Source organism: Ambystoma mexicanum, chromosome 13 (genome assembly GCF_040938575.1).
Source record: "Ambystoma mexicanum isolate Mex_15411 chromosome 13, UKY_AmexF1_1, whole genome shotgun sequence".
In the NCBI taxonomy this organism is placed as follows: Eukaryota; Metazoa; Chordata; class Amphibia; order Caudata; family Ambystomatidae; genus Ambystoma; species Ambystoma mexicanum.
In genome coordinates this window covers 689,467,645-689,487,034 of record NC_090938.1, presented here as the reverse complement: position 1 = coordinate 689,487,034, position 19,390 = coordinate 689,467,645, and positions in this window count along the sequence as shown.

Genomic DNA, 19,390 nt, shown 5'->3' with positions numbered 1-19,390 from the left:
TTAATGGCCTCTGTGGTGGGCCCGCAGCGCTGCCAATTCTAACAAGGTTCTATTAGCCTAACTTTGAAACGGTATGTCTTTTGGGATGCATGAAGCATCGGGGTAACTACCGGAGGAGGAGCGGAGCTTCGAGCCCCTGGGAAACCAGAGAACGTACCTGTTGGTTCGCGGCCCCTCCGCCGCCTCCTCCAAGATGGTGGGCAGAGCTGTTGAGACCCACGATCGCGCTGTGAGGAGTCCTGATGGTGGGGGCTCCCAGCCCTGAAGAGCTCTGCTGTGGTGCCCCGCTTCCCGCCAGCCCGCCCATTCCATCTGCCGGCCGCGGTCTCGCGCCCGAAGCTTCACTGACTTTGGACCGTGTCCTTGACAGGTCCTGTGGGGCCAGCCCGCCCCGCTGTGCAGCTGGGCTTGGAGGGCAATAGCCCCACGGCATAATACCTCGAGCCGCGAGCCACGGCGGAAATCATGAGCTGCACCTGCGACAGAGACCTGGAGGTCGGGGACGGAGAGAGGCACTGCTCCACCCCTTCTATCCCCGACTACGGTAGGCGAGGACGCTGCGTGGTGCCGCGGGGCTGGGGAGCTTCAGGCCCTGCTCTGAGGGAGACGTGGACACGTTGGAGCCCCTGCTTGCACCCTGCTGACAAAGCAGCTGTTTTCTGTCCCCCCCCCCAGCACTGACGGGGGGGACCATTGCAACGTTTTATTCCAGCTCAGGGTCCCCCTCTGTTGCTGCTCTCCTCCCATCTTCTGCTTACTGGGGCGCCCCGGCCCACTCAACAATCTCCTACTCCCCTATGAGGGAGGCATCCATCGGCCTCACAGCTGTGGAGAGGGGGGCTCCTCCCCCCATCTGTTAGGGGTCACGACTGCTGGAACCCTCCCAATGCTAATAGGAGGTGGGGGCAAGGCTTCTTCATCCTCCCACTGCCGGTGGGACCCCTCCTGCATGCCTCAAAGATTATGGTGGGGGCTTCTGCCTGCCCATACCCCCCGACGTGGACTGAGGGTGCACGCAATCTGCGACAACCAGGAGTGAACCAACACAACACTGTGCCACTGACTTGACCAAGACCCCCAAATGCGGCTGACTTCTCTCGCCAGGCAGAACGCAACCACTATGCACGCATACAGATAGCCTCCGGGAAGCCTGACAGCCTTGCTCTAATCCTGGTCTCCCCACAGCCGAGATTGAACCTGGGCTTCCCTCTTCTCCTCTCTACTTAATCATTGCCTTGGGTGCCCGTGCCCACTCCTTAACTCCCACTTCCCCTTCCTCTCAGCTAGCCCGGGCGGGCTATCCAACTCACCCAATGACTCGTGGCCGTGGGGGCCTCACCCCCTCACTAGCAACTCGCTGCCCCCCCCCCCGGGCCACAACATTACACCTAAGCCTCACAAATTCCCACTCATCTACCTACCCTCTCAAGGAGTTTCCGCACCCACCACTTTCTGAGCGAAGACACCATGGCCAAGCAATCTAAGTCTAATAAGAACACGGACATAGCCACAATGCTGCTATTGGCGGACAAGGGGTAGAAACAGGACCCCCCCAACTTCTCGCCACGGACGATCTCGGAAGACAAGGGGACCCTTGCAACCAGAAACGACCTTCTGGCCTTTATGGCTGATATTAAATCTGATTTTAGGTCCTGCATGGCTGAACTCTCCACAAAACTAGAGCACACTGACCAGAGGGTAACGGAAGTAGAACAAAGATTGGGAGAAATTGAGGACCAAACCCTGGATCACACCACAACCCTGGGTGGGATCCAGCACTCCATCAGAGCTTTACAGGATAGATGTGAAATTTTGGAATTCAAACAAATCGAGCCTTACGCAATAACCTGCGGATTCGGGGTATTCCTGCTTCGATTCTGGATCAAAACCTATCAGAGTACGTGTGGAACCTTTTTCGGTCCTTGCTTCCACAACTGGACATGTCTCAACTCCTGCTGGACCGCACTCACAGGTTGCACCCATGCCAGGGTGTGGAATCAGATTCCCCCCCTGATGTTATCACCAGAGTACGCTTTTTCATCAGGAAAGAGGCCATCTCGGCAATTAGTCGTACTCGAGACGAGCTGACCTTGCAGGGCTCCCCCCTCCAAATTTATCTGGATTTCTCCCTTCTCACACTGCAGAAAAGAAGAGCCCTTCGACCCCTGACTCTCTTTCTTCAGAGCCAACAGATCTGTTACAGATGGCTCTTCCCAACAGCGCTACAATTCACCTACAAAGGCACTCTGAGGGGAGTTAGCCACCTTGAGGATGCTGAACAAATCATGCACCCAACCTCACCTGAGACCTCCTCCTCTATGTCTTCAAAGACCACCATGGGCAAAGACCCCACACCCCCCCCGAAAGAGAAGCGGGCACTATGGACGAGAGTCCCAAAAGACAGGAGGAAGAGATAACTCAACATTAGAAGAAGATCCCTGGACATGGGGAAGGAAGGCTGCCAATCTATATGAGAGGCCACACAGCCCTTGCTCTCTTATAATCATACTCGGCCTGGCGCTGTCCCTCTTGGAGCTGGACTTCTCTTACCTTGACAGAATGTCACTTAGAAAGAAACAAATGAACCTTCACCACACTTATGGCAGCGGGTCCCACTCCACGGTACCTGCCCATTTCCGGGGTACATTCCACCAGTAAGTGCTTGGAACCACACACAGTTTGTTCTTAGTTTCCGCCATGTTGGCTGATCACAGTTACATGGCACGGTTGGCCTGGGGTTGTGCCAGACCTACAAAGCTGGCCCCCCTGTTGGTTAATACCCAGCCTCCCCGTTGGAGACATGGGCGAAAATCCCAAAAGCAGGATGATAAACAGCCTCAATCTCTCTCAGCCCATGGCTGACTCATACCCAACCCACTCCCCCCACATAAATCCTACAGCGACTTTACCCTCCGCCCAGGAACACCGCACCTTGAGCCTCGCCTCCCCCAATGTCAGGGGGCTGAAATCCCCCCCCAACCGTAAAACAATTCTACAAAAGCTTCAGGACGAGGAGGCAGAGGTGGCGCTGTTCAAGGAAACACACCTACTACCAGCGGACTTTGGGCGCCTGCGTTCGCAGCAATTCCTGAAGCAAATTATCGCCTCAAATGGCACCAAGAAAGGGGGCACAGCGGTTCTCTTTCGGAAGGGGCTAAACTCTCACATTTTGGAAACAAAACTCTGCACAGAGGGGCGATTCGTGGCAGTGAAATGCCTCCTGCTTGGCCAACCATATACCTTCACTTCGGTGTACACCCCGAATACGGGACAAGTTGCATTCTATGAAGCTCTCGGTGCCACGCTAGCTCCCTTTGCGGAGGGTCAAATAGTAATAGGAGGGGACTTTTATGGAGTCCCAGACCCTGTAAAGGACGAATCACATCCAGCCTCTTCTGGAGACGTTGGTTTGGCCCTCGGATTGCTATGCCTGTTTAGGACCCTATAGGTAGTAGACTCATGGCGGGTACTGCACCCCTCAGAGACAGACTTTTCCTTTTACTCTTACATCCATAGAACGTTCTCAAGAATTTACCTCCTCCTGACATCCCCGCAGGTGCTCACCTATCCCAATGTGGTATCCATTGGATCGAGGATCCTATCCGATCATGCCCCGGTGACCCTGGAGATCCTCTTCTATGACCCAGCTCCCACTGCCCCAACGCAGATGGACATTGTATGACCCGATCCTTAATGAGATGCTGATAAGGAACGCTATAGCAATGTCCATTAAGAACTTCTTCAAAGAGAACCCCAACAAAGACACCTCCATGGCAAACACCTGGGATGCAATGAAGGCAGTCATTCGAGGAGAATGAATAGCTCGAGGGGTGGCATACCATAGACACAGGCGGCAAACTCGCCTGTCCCTTGAAGAGGAACTCCGAAGAGCAGAAGTAATTCATAAAGAAAAGGGATGGTTCCCCCAAAACACAACGGGCTATCCGGACGGCACGGAAAACAATTGAGGCCCACTATACTGAACACACTGCGCAATTAATGGCTAAAGCCAAACAATTCTATTATGCTAAGAACAATAAAGCAAACAAATTGCTAGTGGCCAAACTAGCTAAGATAAAAAGGAGCAATACAATTATTGGACTACGAGATCCTCAGGGCAAGACACTGTATTCAGAAGCGGAGAAATTACAGCTAGCAACGAATCATCTAACACAAGTAATGTCCGCACCACTGCGGAACCTGAAGGAACAAAAAGATTACCTGCAGGGAACCGCCCTCCCCCAACTGAAGGACTCAGCCCGAGACATTCTGGACGCACCGATCTTGGGTGAAGAGGTAGAGGAGGCCATAATATCTCTTAAAACCCGAGCCCCCGGACCCAACGGATATTCAACCAAATTCTATAAAAATGTTAGGCACCAGCTCCTGACACCATTGGTGAATCTCTTTAATTCTTTGAGGGAAACGGGCATGATAACCCCCTCCATGCAAGAATCCATCACCCTCTTTCTACCCAAGCCTGGGGGGGACCCAAGGAACACAGCCTCATACAGACCAATTTCCTTCTTGAACATTGATGCCAACATCTATTCCAGGGTCCTGGCAACACGCCTCTCCCACATCCTGCCTGAGATTATCCACCCGGATCAGACTGGGTTCATCAGAAACAGAGCCACAGGCGACAACATCCGCAGAACGCTGGACCTGGTAGACCTGGCCACCCGGGACTCTCGGGGCCTGGCACTCCTAGCTCATGACGCCATCAAAGCATTCGACAAGGTCGACTGGACCTTCATGGACCTCACCCTGGAAGCCTTTGGGTTTGGGCCAGAATTCCAAGCCATGGTCCTAGCGAACTACAAATCACCAAGAACCCTCCTGAGAATCAATGGCACTCTTTCCGCTCCGATCTTCCTGACAAGCTTAACTAGACAGGGATGCCCGCTATCCCCACTTTTGTTTACACTGATCATGGAACCCTTTGCCCAAAGAATCAGACTAAATAAGCTCATCAAGGGACTCCAAGTGGGCCCCTCACAACATAACTTGCCCTATACGCAGACGATGTCCTGCTCACCATCTCAGAGCCTTGCACCTCATTGAAACATGCCCTTGCCGAAATAAACCACTGCGGAAGAGTCACAGGCTTCTCCATCAACTTTAACAAGTCTAGAGCCTTGGGGATAGGCCTGAATCCAACTGAGAAAGAAGCTCTGGGTCCGCTATGCCCTATTCAGTGGAAGGTTAAGTCAATCCATTGCCTGGGGGTCCAAATCCCGGCAAACCCATAAGACATCTATTGGGTGATCTACCCCCCCCTTTTTAAAGAACTGCAGGATGACCTGAAGCGCTGGAAATCCCAGGAGATCTCACTAATGGGCCGCATTACCGTCTGCAAAATGCACCTTCTCCCCAGATTTCTATACGCATGCTCATTACTCCCAGTTCCTATTCCGCCACCGGCCCTCTGGGACCTCCAAGGGAATATGCTACGATTTATCTGGAGGGGGAAAAACACAGGATCCCCCATAAAACAATGCTGGGTAGCACAAGACTAGGTGGTCTGCGGGTACCCGATTTGCAGGGATACCAAATGGCAGCACAATTAGCAAATATCAAGCATGGCTAGTATCCTCGGGTCGCCCTAGATGGGTGGAGCTTGAACAATCCCACTTATCCCTCCCCCTACGCTTTCTTCCACACATCCCACCCACAAGGCGGCGGACAGAGGAGAGACTATTACTAGCAACTAGACACACTATTGAGATTTGGGAAAGAGCCCTAAAGAAAAAGGGGATTCCCAGAGGACTGAGCCCCTCTTCGCCAGTATTCCATAATCCAGCCTTTTTGACTGGGACAAACCCCCAGAACTTTAAAAACTGGATCTCTGGAGGCCTGGAGACCCTGGGGCAACTGTTTGTAGACAGGGAACCCTGCACCTTCGCACAATGCAAGGAAGCCTTCCAACTACAGGAGAAAGACAGGTTTTCCTACATCCAGCTTCGCCACTGGTGCTCCCACCCGCAGACCCGTTAGGCAGCAATCCCGTCCCAACGGCACTGGAACTGACCCTTATGGATCTGCCAATCCGAGGTACGATCTTCACTTTATACCAACGTTTCCAGGAAGACTTCCTCACCTCCAAAACGCAATCCATGGCACAATGGGAGGCGGACCTAGGCCACCCTTTAGAGGATCAGACTTGGGTGGACATATGGACTCGGGCCCACACATCATCGTCCTCAATCACCAATATGGAGTGCTCCTACAAAATCCTGCTGTGCTGGTACTACCCCCCCCTGAGGCTCCACCACATGAACCAGACTATTGACCCGGCATGCTGGAGACAGTGCGGACATCCGGGGTCTTTTTTCCACATGTGGTGGACATGCCCAAAAGCCCAACAATTTTGGAAGCAATGCCTAGCTACCATTGAAGGAATTAGTCCAACGATGCTTCCACTAGAACCTGAACCCATCCTACTACGCGACCCAGTTCCAGGAATGTATCCAGGGTAGGGAGCCAAAGCCAGGATACTGTTCCCATTGCCTCCTAGCAGGGAGAATAACGATCGCCCACTCCTGGAAAGCTAGGGAAGGCCCACTCCTGTCCCTGTGGTGTGTCAAAATATGGGACATTCTTATTGCAGACAAGGTAACAGCGGCTAAGGCAGGGCTTCTTCACCGCTTCCAGAACATTTGGGGCCCATTTCTTGACTATGACTTGAAAGTCCCGGCAACCTACAAACCCCAACAAGCTAGGAGGATCCTGAACAGTGGGGAGGTACCTGAGGAGGGGGAACAAGGATGAAGTGGGAGGGAAATCCCCCAATCTCCTGAGATTTTCATTAGGGCCAGCACTCACAGTGAGGTGAAGGGGGAAAGAAGGACTTGACTAAAATGCCGAGTTGATATATGACTGTATTTGTTTCCTGCTCTGGTTTAAAATAAACATATTTTGAAAAAAAAGATCTTGGCTTTAGGATTTCAGTGTCTTTATCAGTACTGCCCCAAATCAGTACTGTTTGACAGGCAGGCCATTTCAAATTGAGAGTTCTTTGGAAGGTTCTCCTGTTTTTTTGTCAGAGTCTATGCGAGCACCGGTGGTTGCTCCCTTAGTTTTCGGAACCATAGATTATTGCAACTCCCTCTATTCAGCCCAGCCAGAGTACCTAATCCAGTGCATGCAGGTTCTTTTAAATCTGGCAACTAGAGTCACTACTCAGTCGTCTTATCGGGATAATGTCACCCCCATCCGGCGGCAGATGCAATGGCTACCGGTGCAGAGTCAGATCCAGTTTAAAGCCTTATGTGCGGGTCACGGTACGTTTTCTGGTTCAGGGGCTGAGCATCCTCAGTCCAAATTTGATCCCTACCTTCCTTCTTGAACCCTTGGTTCCATTGATGCCTGTCATCTGCATGTCCCACATTTTCGTCGTGCTAGGCTGGGCGGTCATGCCTTCTTGGTTGCAGCAGCTGCTTTGTGGGACCAGCTCCCTCGCGTGCTTCAGGCCACGCAGGACCACCCTCAGTTCCGCGGCTTGCTAAAAACATGTCTGTTTTAGGTTGACTGTTCAGTGTGTATATCTGCTGAGAGCCTATCTAGCCCCAAGTTGCGTTTTGGTGAAAGTAGCGCTTTACAAGAAACCCAACATAGAACATAGACTTGGGACTACACAACATGCTCTAGGAGCTTTGAGAGAAAGGGGAGAAGAGAAATTGGGCGGGAATTAGAAGGCTAGGAGGGGTTGAGGGTAGGCTTTTTTAAAACAGGAAGCGTTGAGGCATGCTTGAAGTGGAAGTGAACGGTTTAGGTCTACTTGGTCAAAGATATTTGACCTTTTCATATTTGACCGAATTTGTTTGGGTCGTTTTTTGGTAGTAATTGCAGGGGGGGATCCCCCGCAACCCTCCTATTCCCTTACCCCCACCCCATTTACATATTTAAGTTTGACCGATTTTCGACCAGGAAAACAATAAAAAAATGTCAGTCAAAAGTAAAACGGTCAAATGTTTTTCGAACAAGAAGGCTAATACCAAAGGGAACAGCAGAAGAGGAGAGAAAAGTGTTGAAGAGGCAGCAAGATAGGAAAGAAATGTGGAATAAACCATCAGGATTGGGGGGGGAGAGATCGTCAGGAAAGGAGGTGGGACGAGCCTTAGCAAGGACAGAGGAAATGTCCTCATCGGTGAGAGGGTGGACATGGACATCACTGATAAAGGAGAAGTAGAACAGCTGAAGGAAAAAGAGGGAGGAGAGGAAGTAGGGGGAATAGAAGACCGAAGTATGGAGATCTTAGGGTTCTATGTGATTTGGTTGAATTCGATTTAATAAAATTCGACTTCATCAAAAAATGTATTCTGGTATGTTTTGCTGCAAATGTGTGCAGGGGGAGACCCCCTGCAGCCCCCTAATAAACCCTCTATATATTAACCTAAACCCACCCCCCACATATATTTGCAGCAGAATGGGTTAAAATAAATTCGATTCAATCTAATTCCACGAAATCTCCCACGGCAAAACCTCCCTTTTCTGATTTTAGAAGTAAAGTAGTTGGCAAAGTAGGATGCGAAGCGGGGCGAAGATGACGCCAGATCAGGGGGAGCAGGGAAAAGAATGTGGTTTGAATTCTTGAAATGACGACGAGGATGAGAGGCAAGTGAGGTGAAGAGAGAGTGGAAATATTGTTGCTTGGTGGAGAAGAGCAGAGAGTCGTAGGTAGAGTGGAGAGAAGATGGAAGGGACGAGTCCGTTGCTGCCCCGCAATTATGCCAATGCCACCCAGCCTGTCACAGTGGATGTTTAAACACACTCTACACCTTTTAGGTCCCTACCTCTCATTCACTCCTCTCCCCACCCACCTCACCCATCTCTATTGCAATACTAGTGTTTGCCAACGCTTTTTCCATGCAGCTAACCCAATTACACCACAGACCTGGCCTCCTAAACGTATACACTTCAATGGTGCTGGAGAAACGTTTCCTTCCAAGGTGGGCCTCACATTCTGAGGGTGGTTGTACTTTCCATAGGTATTTGGGACCCTGGATCCAATGTTCCTCGTTAGGTAGCCACGCCCAATGTTTGCAAGGTGGTCCTTTGCTCAGGATCCTTTATAAGGATAGTGCTGGAGTAGAGTAGGCCAATGTCTTCAATCCAGGGATAAGTCTGGCTGCATGATGTCTGACGAGTTAAGCTCTTGCTTCAGACATCTGCTTAAACTACAGTCAGACATCTGAATTCTGGCATTGTGGACCTTGGCCATTTATCCTTCAGAATTTGAGAAACGGAGTCCCTTGAAGATCCTCCTGATTGAACTCAATGCCCAGGCGACATCGCACAGAAGATGACCAGCAAGTATTCCGAAAATACCTCAACACCTGGCTGTTCATCGCAGAGCCACAACTAAATGTGGAGGTCATATGGGATACATGTGTTCAATCATTCATAATATAGTTCACTTTTTTTGCAAAACCTATGATTTCTTTTATAACGCCTCTCATTCGCCAGTGCAGGCGGACCCACACACATCGCCGGTGCTGTCTCAGTAACTACTCATTCACTGCCCACCCCATCCGGCACCATATGTGCAGACTGCTCCTCAGGCCGCACTCCAACATTTTTACCTGGGCCACTGCGCACCACTCGGCCCGGGACTTTCATTCCCTCTGGTGTGCCCATCTGCCCCCCGGGCAGACCGTACCCTCACAGGCTGCGCCCTAGCTCACGGATGCCAACTCACGTGGGCCCGAGCTGGGGCATTTTCTTCACCGAGCTGCACTTGCTATGCTGCCCGGGCTTTCTCTGGTTCCCGGCCTGACAGAATGACCCACAGGCAGGCCGTTGCCTCCTAGGCCATATCACTGATCTCAGGGTCACCCCACACATGCAGCCCTGCCTGGGGCGGTTCTTTGTCTGGGCCGCTTCTTCGTCTGGGCCGCACCTGACACACGGCATGGGGCTTTTGATCTTTGCCGGGCTGCAGCTGGCATATATGGCCCGGCCGGCCACCTCTTTGATGCCGTGGGGGGGGAACGTTTGTGGCCACGGCCCCTGAGGCAGCGCTAATCTTTTTTCTTTTCTCTCTTCTTTTTCCACTCTATCTTTGTCTGTCTCCTCATGCTTTCAACTGTCACCTCCAACTGTCTTTTTCTTCCTTATAATTCCCTTTTAGAATCCTTTAGCAAGTAAAACCATTGCTGCTGGCAGGGGAGACCTGCCCATTACCCATTGTCCCAGAGTTCTGTGTCCTCCATGGTGGGGGTAAGTCATTACAGTCAAGCACGTGCACATTTATGCACACATCTGCAACCCCGCTCCGTTCCCAAAGACACAGCGCACAACACCTCTGCCATTAGAATGCAGCGATCCCCCACCACAAAAATGTGGTCTAGCCGGACACATAACGAATCTTCTACTACTCTTGCACTGCCTCTTGCCGCCTTCAAAGCACCCATCCACTTGCCAGCTCGATATGGGTAGCTAGTGGGGACCTGGCCACCCCAACCCAACTTCGCTTTGGCTAAAATGCACACACGCTTCTAAAAAACTCCTCTGACCAATTTCCCATTCCTGGACTTCTGTCCCCGGGGGCGTTCAACCTACAGCCTTTTGAGACCATACGAACGGTGAATGGCTGTATACAAATGACAATTACATTACATTGACATATCATGAACTACTGAGAACTCTCCTTGTGTCTGTGTCCTTGGTTTTTCCTTGTGTTAGTCCCTTTACTATTCCCCTTCCTTATAACGCCATTTTGGCCACGGTTTATAGTAGGGGTGAGTGCAGACTGTTAATGCCTTGATGTTTCATTATTGATTTAAAGCTAGAACAAGTGATGGAGAAAATGTGGTCAAGGTAAAACACGCAGGAAACCACTTATAAGACTAAATGCCTTCTGGTTTTTTTCAGGGCCTTTTTGCAATCCTGGAACATAAGTTACCCTCTAAGGGTGTATATTAACTTGATGCAAATCTTTTATTTTTTTAAACCTACTCCGACCTTGGATAATGTCAGCTTTATAAAAAAAATACAAACTGCTTAGTAAAATACATGTATACCAAGAGCAGATAAGAACTGAGAGCCACAGCACTTAAACACAATCATTCAAATCTAAATATGTATATGAAGAGACCAGCTGCAAGTGACTGAATCCTGTAGTGCAGGCGTCTCCAACTCCCATCACTCCTAACCATCGCAGGGAATGGTGAGTGATCATGGCAGTTGTAGTCCATAACATCTGGGGAGCCACAGGTTGCAGATGCCTGCTGTAGTGGATCCTCTGCCCAAGAATCCAATGGTTAGATACGAGAACAACTAACTGACACAGTCACACTGCGCATAAGTCCTCAGAAATGTGTGACAGAGTTTTGACTAGTCAATACTACAGCACACAGTGAATTTTATTTGAACAAGCCGACACGTGTTTCGAGCACTGCTCTTTTTCAAAGGCTGTGCTGACTGTCCAGGATCTGATGGATCTCAACTAATAAAACATTCTCTTTATTAATTGATAAGTACGTGCGCTGAGCACATTTAGTGTCTGAAAAGTAAATTATCATGGAGTCACCGTATATCCCTTCGCAAGTGCGGAGGGTCTTAATCCTTACACAGCCTCTGAGAAAGAGCAGATCTCGAAACACGTGTCGGCTTGTTAAAAACAAAATGTACTGTGTGCTGTAGTATTGACTAGTCAAAACTCTTTCACCAAGTTCTAAGGACTTATGTGCAGTGTGACTGTGTCAGTTGTTTTAGTAAAATACATGTTGACTTAAATTAGTCTGGCCTGTGGACCCTTATTTGTGTGTGCTCCAATCCTGTCACCTACTTAATTAATGTGTTATAAAGCGCCTAATACGGGAGACCAGTCTCTAAACACGGCGCCGGGTGCTGCTCTGCGTTGTCTTGCTCCCTGAGCTATCATCCCGGACTAGCTTTGTTTTCTGCCTCAATGTTGCCCCCCCACCCCCACCCTTGATTTCCAGAGAAGCCACTGATCACTGTTGTGAGAAAGGACTGTGAACCACCTTAAGCGCAACTATGCATGGAATAGGCTCCAAGCAGGGGGGGGTGGGGTCTTGCATTCTCCATCAGTGTCCAGGCTCCCTCGGGGTGGAGATTTGCAGGGACGGCATTAGTTGGGGAGGGATGGTAGTGGAGTGGCAGGGGGCATTAGGAAGGGTCAACGCTAATCGTTTTTGGCGGGAAGAGCTCAGTAGCAGAGAACTGCAGAGATTCTTGCGACTGACGGAGCGCACTTCCCAACGAATGAGTGTATTTTTAATGATGCTTAACTGACAGCATAGCTAATGCTGCCACTCATTCCTGAAACACAAGCCTGGGTGAAGATGTGTGGGGGCCGTGCTCGCTTAGAGCAGAAAGCTGTCTGGGGCACCTGTGGGGGCATACATTACAATAGATATAACGATAAGATTAATAGCCGCCAAGTATCATGGGAAGGCGGGCCAGCCGGGAGCTGAAACACTGAATGGCCGCTGAATAGCATTGATTCCTTCTGTAAGCAAGTGGCTGATGTGCTGAAAGGCAACGAGGTGATAACACTTCTGTTTCCCCCAATGTAAGTGAAGGCGGGACGGGCTCCAGCAAAGGCAGCTTGTAAGGCAAGCGCTGCGAAGCCACACTGTAAACACCCGAACGTAAGTAATATATAGCTGGCTGGCAATGTGGGGGCAGTTGCTGCCCGCGCCCCCCCCTAGGCTCGAGTGTCATTTCATTTGAAATACTTGAAAGGCCCGGCCGCCCGGGCGCCGTCACTGTTGAAACAAACCCGGCACTTCTCCTAGGGGGTTGGGATGGGCACCGGGGTGGCCGCCTCCCTTATTGCGCTCTGTCTACTAAGGCTCCCTAGCCGGGCCCGACGAGGGCCGGGCAATGTCCAAAGAGCAGGAGAAGGTTTCAGGATGTGTGAGCTGAGAAATAGAAAGTGGCCCCTGGCGGACCAGGATAGAAACTGCCAGGAGTGAGGGGGGGGGGGGGGGATTGAGGAGGTGCAGGCAAGGTCCGAGCTGGCGGGTGACGTGAGAATTGAGCTGGGAAATCGAAAGCTAACCCGGGCCGAGAAGGGGAAATTGGATGTGAGTAGGATGGGAGGTGGAAGGAGAGGGCAGGCAGGATGGGCCCATGCTAGGAGGGTCAGGCCAGCAGATCATTTAAATGCCAGGTGCAGCCTCCCTCTGCAGCATACGAAGGTCCAGACTGCACCGAGGACCGGGGGACGCGACCGCAGGTACCTAATAGGCAGTGCTTGAAATTGAAAAAATACTCCAGGATTCCACCTTAGGTGGGGGGAGGGGGGCGGTCAGCGGAGGCGAGCAATGGTGGTGGATAGTGGTGTCATGGCAGGCAAGTGAGAGGTCTTAAATAACCCACCCTACCTCTGAGAGAGAGGAAGGCTTGACCTGACGTTATAGTTAATCAAAAAGGGTACGATTTACCAGCAGGCAAAGTAAAGCGAGTCCAAAACAGTCTTCTTTAGAAAGAAACAGAAACAGAAAAGAATGCCATTGTGTCCCAAAGCATGCGGCTTTATGCATTCCTCCCATTACTAATCACCCACTATTCGCTCCCTCTAAGGGACAATAGCCGCCCCCATTCACCCACCCCATGTTTTTTAATTTGCTTGAATGCAACATAAAGGCGCGCTGAGCAGAGCCCTGGGAGCAGCTGATCTCCGAGTGTCGGGCACGGGCTTTGGTTTGCCCAGTTTCGGAGACCATTTTTGTCGGATTCTGAATCCGGGGAAATCCGGCCCATTTCCAGCACTGGGGTGAAACGAGATACCAGCTGTAGAGTTGTTTGCAGTGGTGGGTGGGTGTGGTTAGGGGAGTCGGCTGAGGTGCGGTTGCCTCTGCCAGGTGCTTTCAGGTAGTGGTGATGCATCTGCCAGGTACTGAGAGGGTTGGCATTGGTGCCCCTGTCACGTCTGGTGTGCATGGGGAATGCAGTGTAGTTCTGAGTGTGGTGGTCTCTGTTAGGAACGCCGGGTTCTTCAGGCCCATAGATGCCGCCACATGAAGGGGCACACGGGGGGCATGTCCCTGTCAAATTATTAAACGTTTCTGCATGCCACCCTTCTTTATGCCACCCTTCTTTATGCCACCCTTCTGCATGCCACCCTTCTGCATGCCACCCTTCTTTCTCCACTGTTGATTTTTGCCAGTCTTAGAGGTGGCAGCAGGACCGCGCAGCCATTGCCCCCTTTATTTTAAAACACGTTTTGGTTTTGCAACAAGGTCATGTAGAGTGGGAGGTGTGCCTCATGTCCAGGGTGGCCATGACTGGGGGTCCCCCATCAAAGCGTCCTGCTGTGCTCTCAATTCCCATTTCATCACATCCGTGCTATCATTTATAGCATTTGAGCCAATCAAGGCTGCCCAGCAGGTGGCAATTTGTGCGAAATTAGTTTATCTTCACCTACCCTTTGATGTGCAAAGTTTAATATTCCACTTGAGCCAAGTCACTCATGCAACAGCGCCCCCTAGTTGCTATCACTGGGAGTGCGCCTCCCGTTCGGCGCCACATCAGCAAGGCAAGGCACACCTGGATGCAAGTTAGTTCAAAAGCAAGCCGTTTGCTACAGAAAATTGCCTGCTATATTTTCCTGCCAGGAATCCCTTTCACGTCTTTTTTCTTCACAAACTCTAAATGGTTTTCTTGGTGTTCTCCCCTTCCAGGCATTCCTCTCTGGGCTTAGTAGGTCCCCTGGTATACTCTCCTCCCAGGTATCCTTCGGCCAAAGGCTCACTGCCTGATGCACCTCTTTCACCAGGTCTTCTAACAGTCCTTCACTTCTTTTTTCTCTTTCCGTATAACACAGTTGTATTTCTTCACAGTTTATACTCTATTGGCTCCAGGCAACACTTGTTCCAACTTCCCCCATATTGGTACCCCTTTTATGGAGACTTGTTCAAGTTTAGCTTGTTATCTTTATTGTTAGCATTCCTTGGCTTGTGGCAATACCTTTTCTAATCTTGTCTATATTGACTTTTCATATATGAAGTTTTATACAGATATTGATTTCAATTGCTTCATTCAAGTTCGTTTGCTCATGACAACATTTACTCCAGCTTTCCCCATATCGACATCTCACATATGGAGACTTGTGTAAATTCAGTCTTTTTTATGTCACTTATTTGACAAAGTGAGTTCCCAATTGTTCATGCGCCTGTCGGTACACCCCGGGGTTCCCAATACTCTTGGGCAGACACACTGGTGTTTGCTGGCATGTCCAACCTGTGGCGTTTGGCGGCAGCAATGTCCGTGTCTCAGGGAAGCGTTCCCCACCGTGCAGACCCTCACGCGGGTCTCCTGGCGGCTTCTCTCTCCTCCGCCGGTGGAACTTCTGCCTTTCACTGTGACTGCATCCTCAAAAGCCTCGCCACTGCTGCTGACTTGTCCACAGTTTTTCTGCGGCACCCGCTCTGCTTCTCCCGGTCTCTGGCTGTCCCAGCAGAAAGCACCTGCTTCCCTCCACCAAGTTCGCTCATGTGTGTCTGCCTTCAGTTCTGCTTCTCGCTGCGCCCGCTCTGCATCTCTCTTCTTCTCTTTCACTGCTGCCATGAAAAGGCACACTAGTTTTAAATATCCCGCACAGCCGATGGGCTTATAACAACTAGTCTGCACATTGGTGTTTCTTCTGCTCCACATAAACTCCTTTCTCTGCTTCTTTGTCCCAGTACTGAAGGTTTTATGGGAGTTGGAGTCCAGAGGAGCTGTTGACCTTTTAAAGCTATTTTGCTTTGGAATTTTGCTCACATTAAAACCAACATTAACAGGAGATGTTAAGTGAGTATTATGTACATATGAAGTGGGAATAGTATGTTGTTAGATTGCCAATATACCATCAGAACTTCAGAGGTTATAGTTTCAGGGGGTGGGAAGAATACTGTGTTTCTTCCTTTGGAGTCATCACTTCCTCCCGATAGTTGTCCCCTCCCACATGATCCTCCCTCATAATTCCACCACCAGGGTCAGGATCAGGGCTCAAGTCGAGGCTACACACCCCCCACCCCCAGCTAAAAGAGAAACATTGGATGTCCTCTTTGAATTTATGAATTAAAGCAGACATTGAGGATCAAACCACAGTCATCAGGTTTGTATGCCGGACACTTCACCACTGCACTATTTTTTTTTTTACCCTCATATTTAGTTTACAAACCAGTGTACTGTGCATTCCGCTCAGTTTCTGTGTTTGCTTTTCTAATCCTTGGGTCTGGGAAAAAAAATCCTTGTCGGATTAAAAAAAAACTTTATTTGCTATGGTACTAACGACTTCCTTGTTTCCTTTGAGTGCGTCCTTCTTCTTTCTGATTAATGTTATGTTTGTTGCCTTGCTGCCGATTTTTAACAACAGTTAGATGGATACCTGTAGGCGTATTCTAACTGTGCATTTGTTCTTACAGATCTGTGATGTTCATTTATTTGTGTCGTTGTTAAATCCTCTTGGGCAGTTAGATACCTATTGGCGTATTCTAACTGTTTGTAGTCTTTCACATAATTTTTTGGTAATCTTGAAGTACACATTATTTATGAAATTTTGGCTTTAAGAAGATTAAATACGCATTTGTAAGATTAGCTGGCAATCCCTGCTTTAGAGTAATGGTGCTATCATTACATTCAAACCATCCACATTTCTTTTTAATGTATGCAGTGTAGTGACCTGCATTGGTTGTAGCTCCTGCATGGTAGGTTATTCCTACTGTTGTAAAGGTTTTCTTTCCAAGTGACATTTGACCGTGTGTAAATCCAGTTAGTTTGCAGTTGTTTTTAGTACCATCTGCATTATAATGTAGAAGCATAAGTATTATGTAGTTACTATGTGATTTCATCAGTAAGGTGGAGCGATTGTCTGAATTGCAAATAGTACATAATCTGCCATGGTTTGCATTCTGTACAAGTTGCTGAAATGGAATAGATTCACAATTAGGTATGGATACATACACAAATCGCTCATTTGGGATTTCTTCCTGTATCACTTTGCTACAGAGAGTGCATGTCTGTTTCCACATGTACGAAATCTGGAAGATTTCATTTACAGGTATGCTTTTGTTTCTCAATACTAGTAGTAAGTATATTAGAAATTCTTGTGGATCTTCTTGTGAGTTTATAGTGAATCTCACCATTCTAGCACAGTGGTCCAATTCTTGTCTTATTCCATGCACACTGTACGTGTTGTCAGGATTGTTTGTTGCGTTTCTATGAAGCACTAACATTTGCAAACACAATTGGTCTGTACTGTGTAAGTAAATAATTGGTGGCAATTGAAATAGAATATTCATTGCTACATTTGCATAGCAACTTACCCCAGTTTACTCCAGTTTCATTTGTAAATTTGAATGGACCAGCTAGTTCTGCAGCTGAGTGCATTTTTCGTAGTTTCTGTTCCTTCTTTGAATACGTACCTGGTTCACATTCCCTAACAGGTTCTTCTTTGTTTGTGGTAATTGATGAAGCTTTAGCTTCTTTTGTTTTCTTTGAGGGATTTGCTGTTAGATTCTGTTGCATTTCTGTTTGATTTAGTTTTCTTTTACCACGTTTTACTTTATCTGGAACAGGATATTGTTTCAGATGGGGGGAGAGGGTGTACAGTGAACACAGTCTATTGTATTCTACAATGCAAGGAATATCAGCTTTGACTTTACTTGCATCACAGTTCATTAACAATAGACCGTCAAGTGTACGTAAGCGTGATAATGCTACGTAGCTCATGCCTTCTTTAAAGACTGTGTTTCCTATATCTATCAATGCTTTGTCTAGGGTAAGACCTTGGGATTTATGAATGGTAACTGCATATGCAAGAGTTAGAGAAAATTGTTCTTTGAAGAGAAGGAATCGAGCACTTGAGCGCTCTATACTTTTCACTTCTGAAAGTTTATCAAAGCGAATATTGACAAACTGAATATTGCTATCACGTGGGTATGATTGAAAGCCAACAACTGTACCCAGTGCTCCATTAACTAGCCCTTGCTCAACGTCAAGGTTATGCTTAAGCATTACTCTACAATTTAAGGATAATTTTAATATTTTTTCCAACCCAGCTGTGTTGGAGATTGAATTTTCTAAACTACTTAAGGCCTCATTACGACCCTGGCGGAACGGGTTAAACGGTGCCGTAAAAGGCTGCGGCGCCGTTCAACCCATTCCGCCACATTACAAGTTCCCCTCGCGGGACACGTTAAGCACGCCTGGGAAAACCAGGCGTGTATACCGGGTCCCGCGAGGGGAAGAGGGAGCAAACAACGGGCCATCTCGTAATGGCCCATTGTTTACTCCCTCTCCCATTCCCATTCAGCCCTATGGGGGCGGAAATGGGAATGGGGATGAACCGTGTCCGTGTCCTCGAGTGAGGAATTACCGGGCCATCCGGACTCGGAATGGTGCGGTAAGTCCTCATTCCGAGGACACGGACACGGATGCGGTTTTGCCGGCAGCCATGCCGCAAATTGGGGCATGGCTACCGGCATAACTTGTAATGAGGGCCTTAGTCTTGTTGTGGCTTGCTCACACATGGGTACTGTCATGTGATGTCGTCAGTGATGTCATCAATGACATTTGTGATGCCATCGTTCATGTTCTGGGTGTTAGTGTTAGCAGTGCACAGTGGTGATGGCAGGTATGGTGGCTTAGTTTACCATAACTGGCTAATTTTAGTGGGTTTTCGGTTTTAATTTGAACTATAATGGAGAGGTGGAAAAGTTTTTTTTAGTTTGCACAGGTTTTTGGTAGGACAACTTAACCATAATGTCCCCTTAACAAAGTTTTTTTTGTAGTGAATATATTTATATATAAATATATAAAACTAAAAAAACTTATTTTCCTTGGTGCATTCAATCCTCTATCAGCAGATGCTTTTGCAGGTTGAAATAACCTCACAATTCTAGCAAACTAAACTGTATCTCAGTGAAGTGCACTTGTATGTCAAAAAACACACTCCCACCATACCGCTTGAACCAAAAGCACTCAATCCCAAAATAGTGCTAAAATGTAACTTTATTTAATAAAAAACATTAAAAGAAACAAAGTCAGCATGGACTTACAAATTGTTGCTTGGCTCCATAGGCGTAGTGTTAGCGCCACGCGTTCCGTACCAACCCGGGGGCTTCTTCAGGCTAAATTTGCAGCCTAAGGCTTCTGAGCTGTTTATCTAGGGTCAAACAGGAAGTAGAACCTACTCTTTCTTGATCATGTGATCAATCTATGTTGGTCTCTGTAGATACTAAAAACTGTCAGCCATATTGGACTAGTCAAATACTATAGGTTTATAGTCTTTTTGGTTCAATAATTCAATACATGTTCAAATAAAACATTTGATGCTCAATTATTTACTCTCAGATTACATTCCCAGTTCTGCTGTTTAAATATCACAAATGTTTTACATTTTTTGCCTCAAAGATAAAATATCTCACAA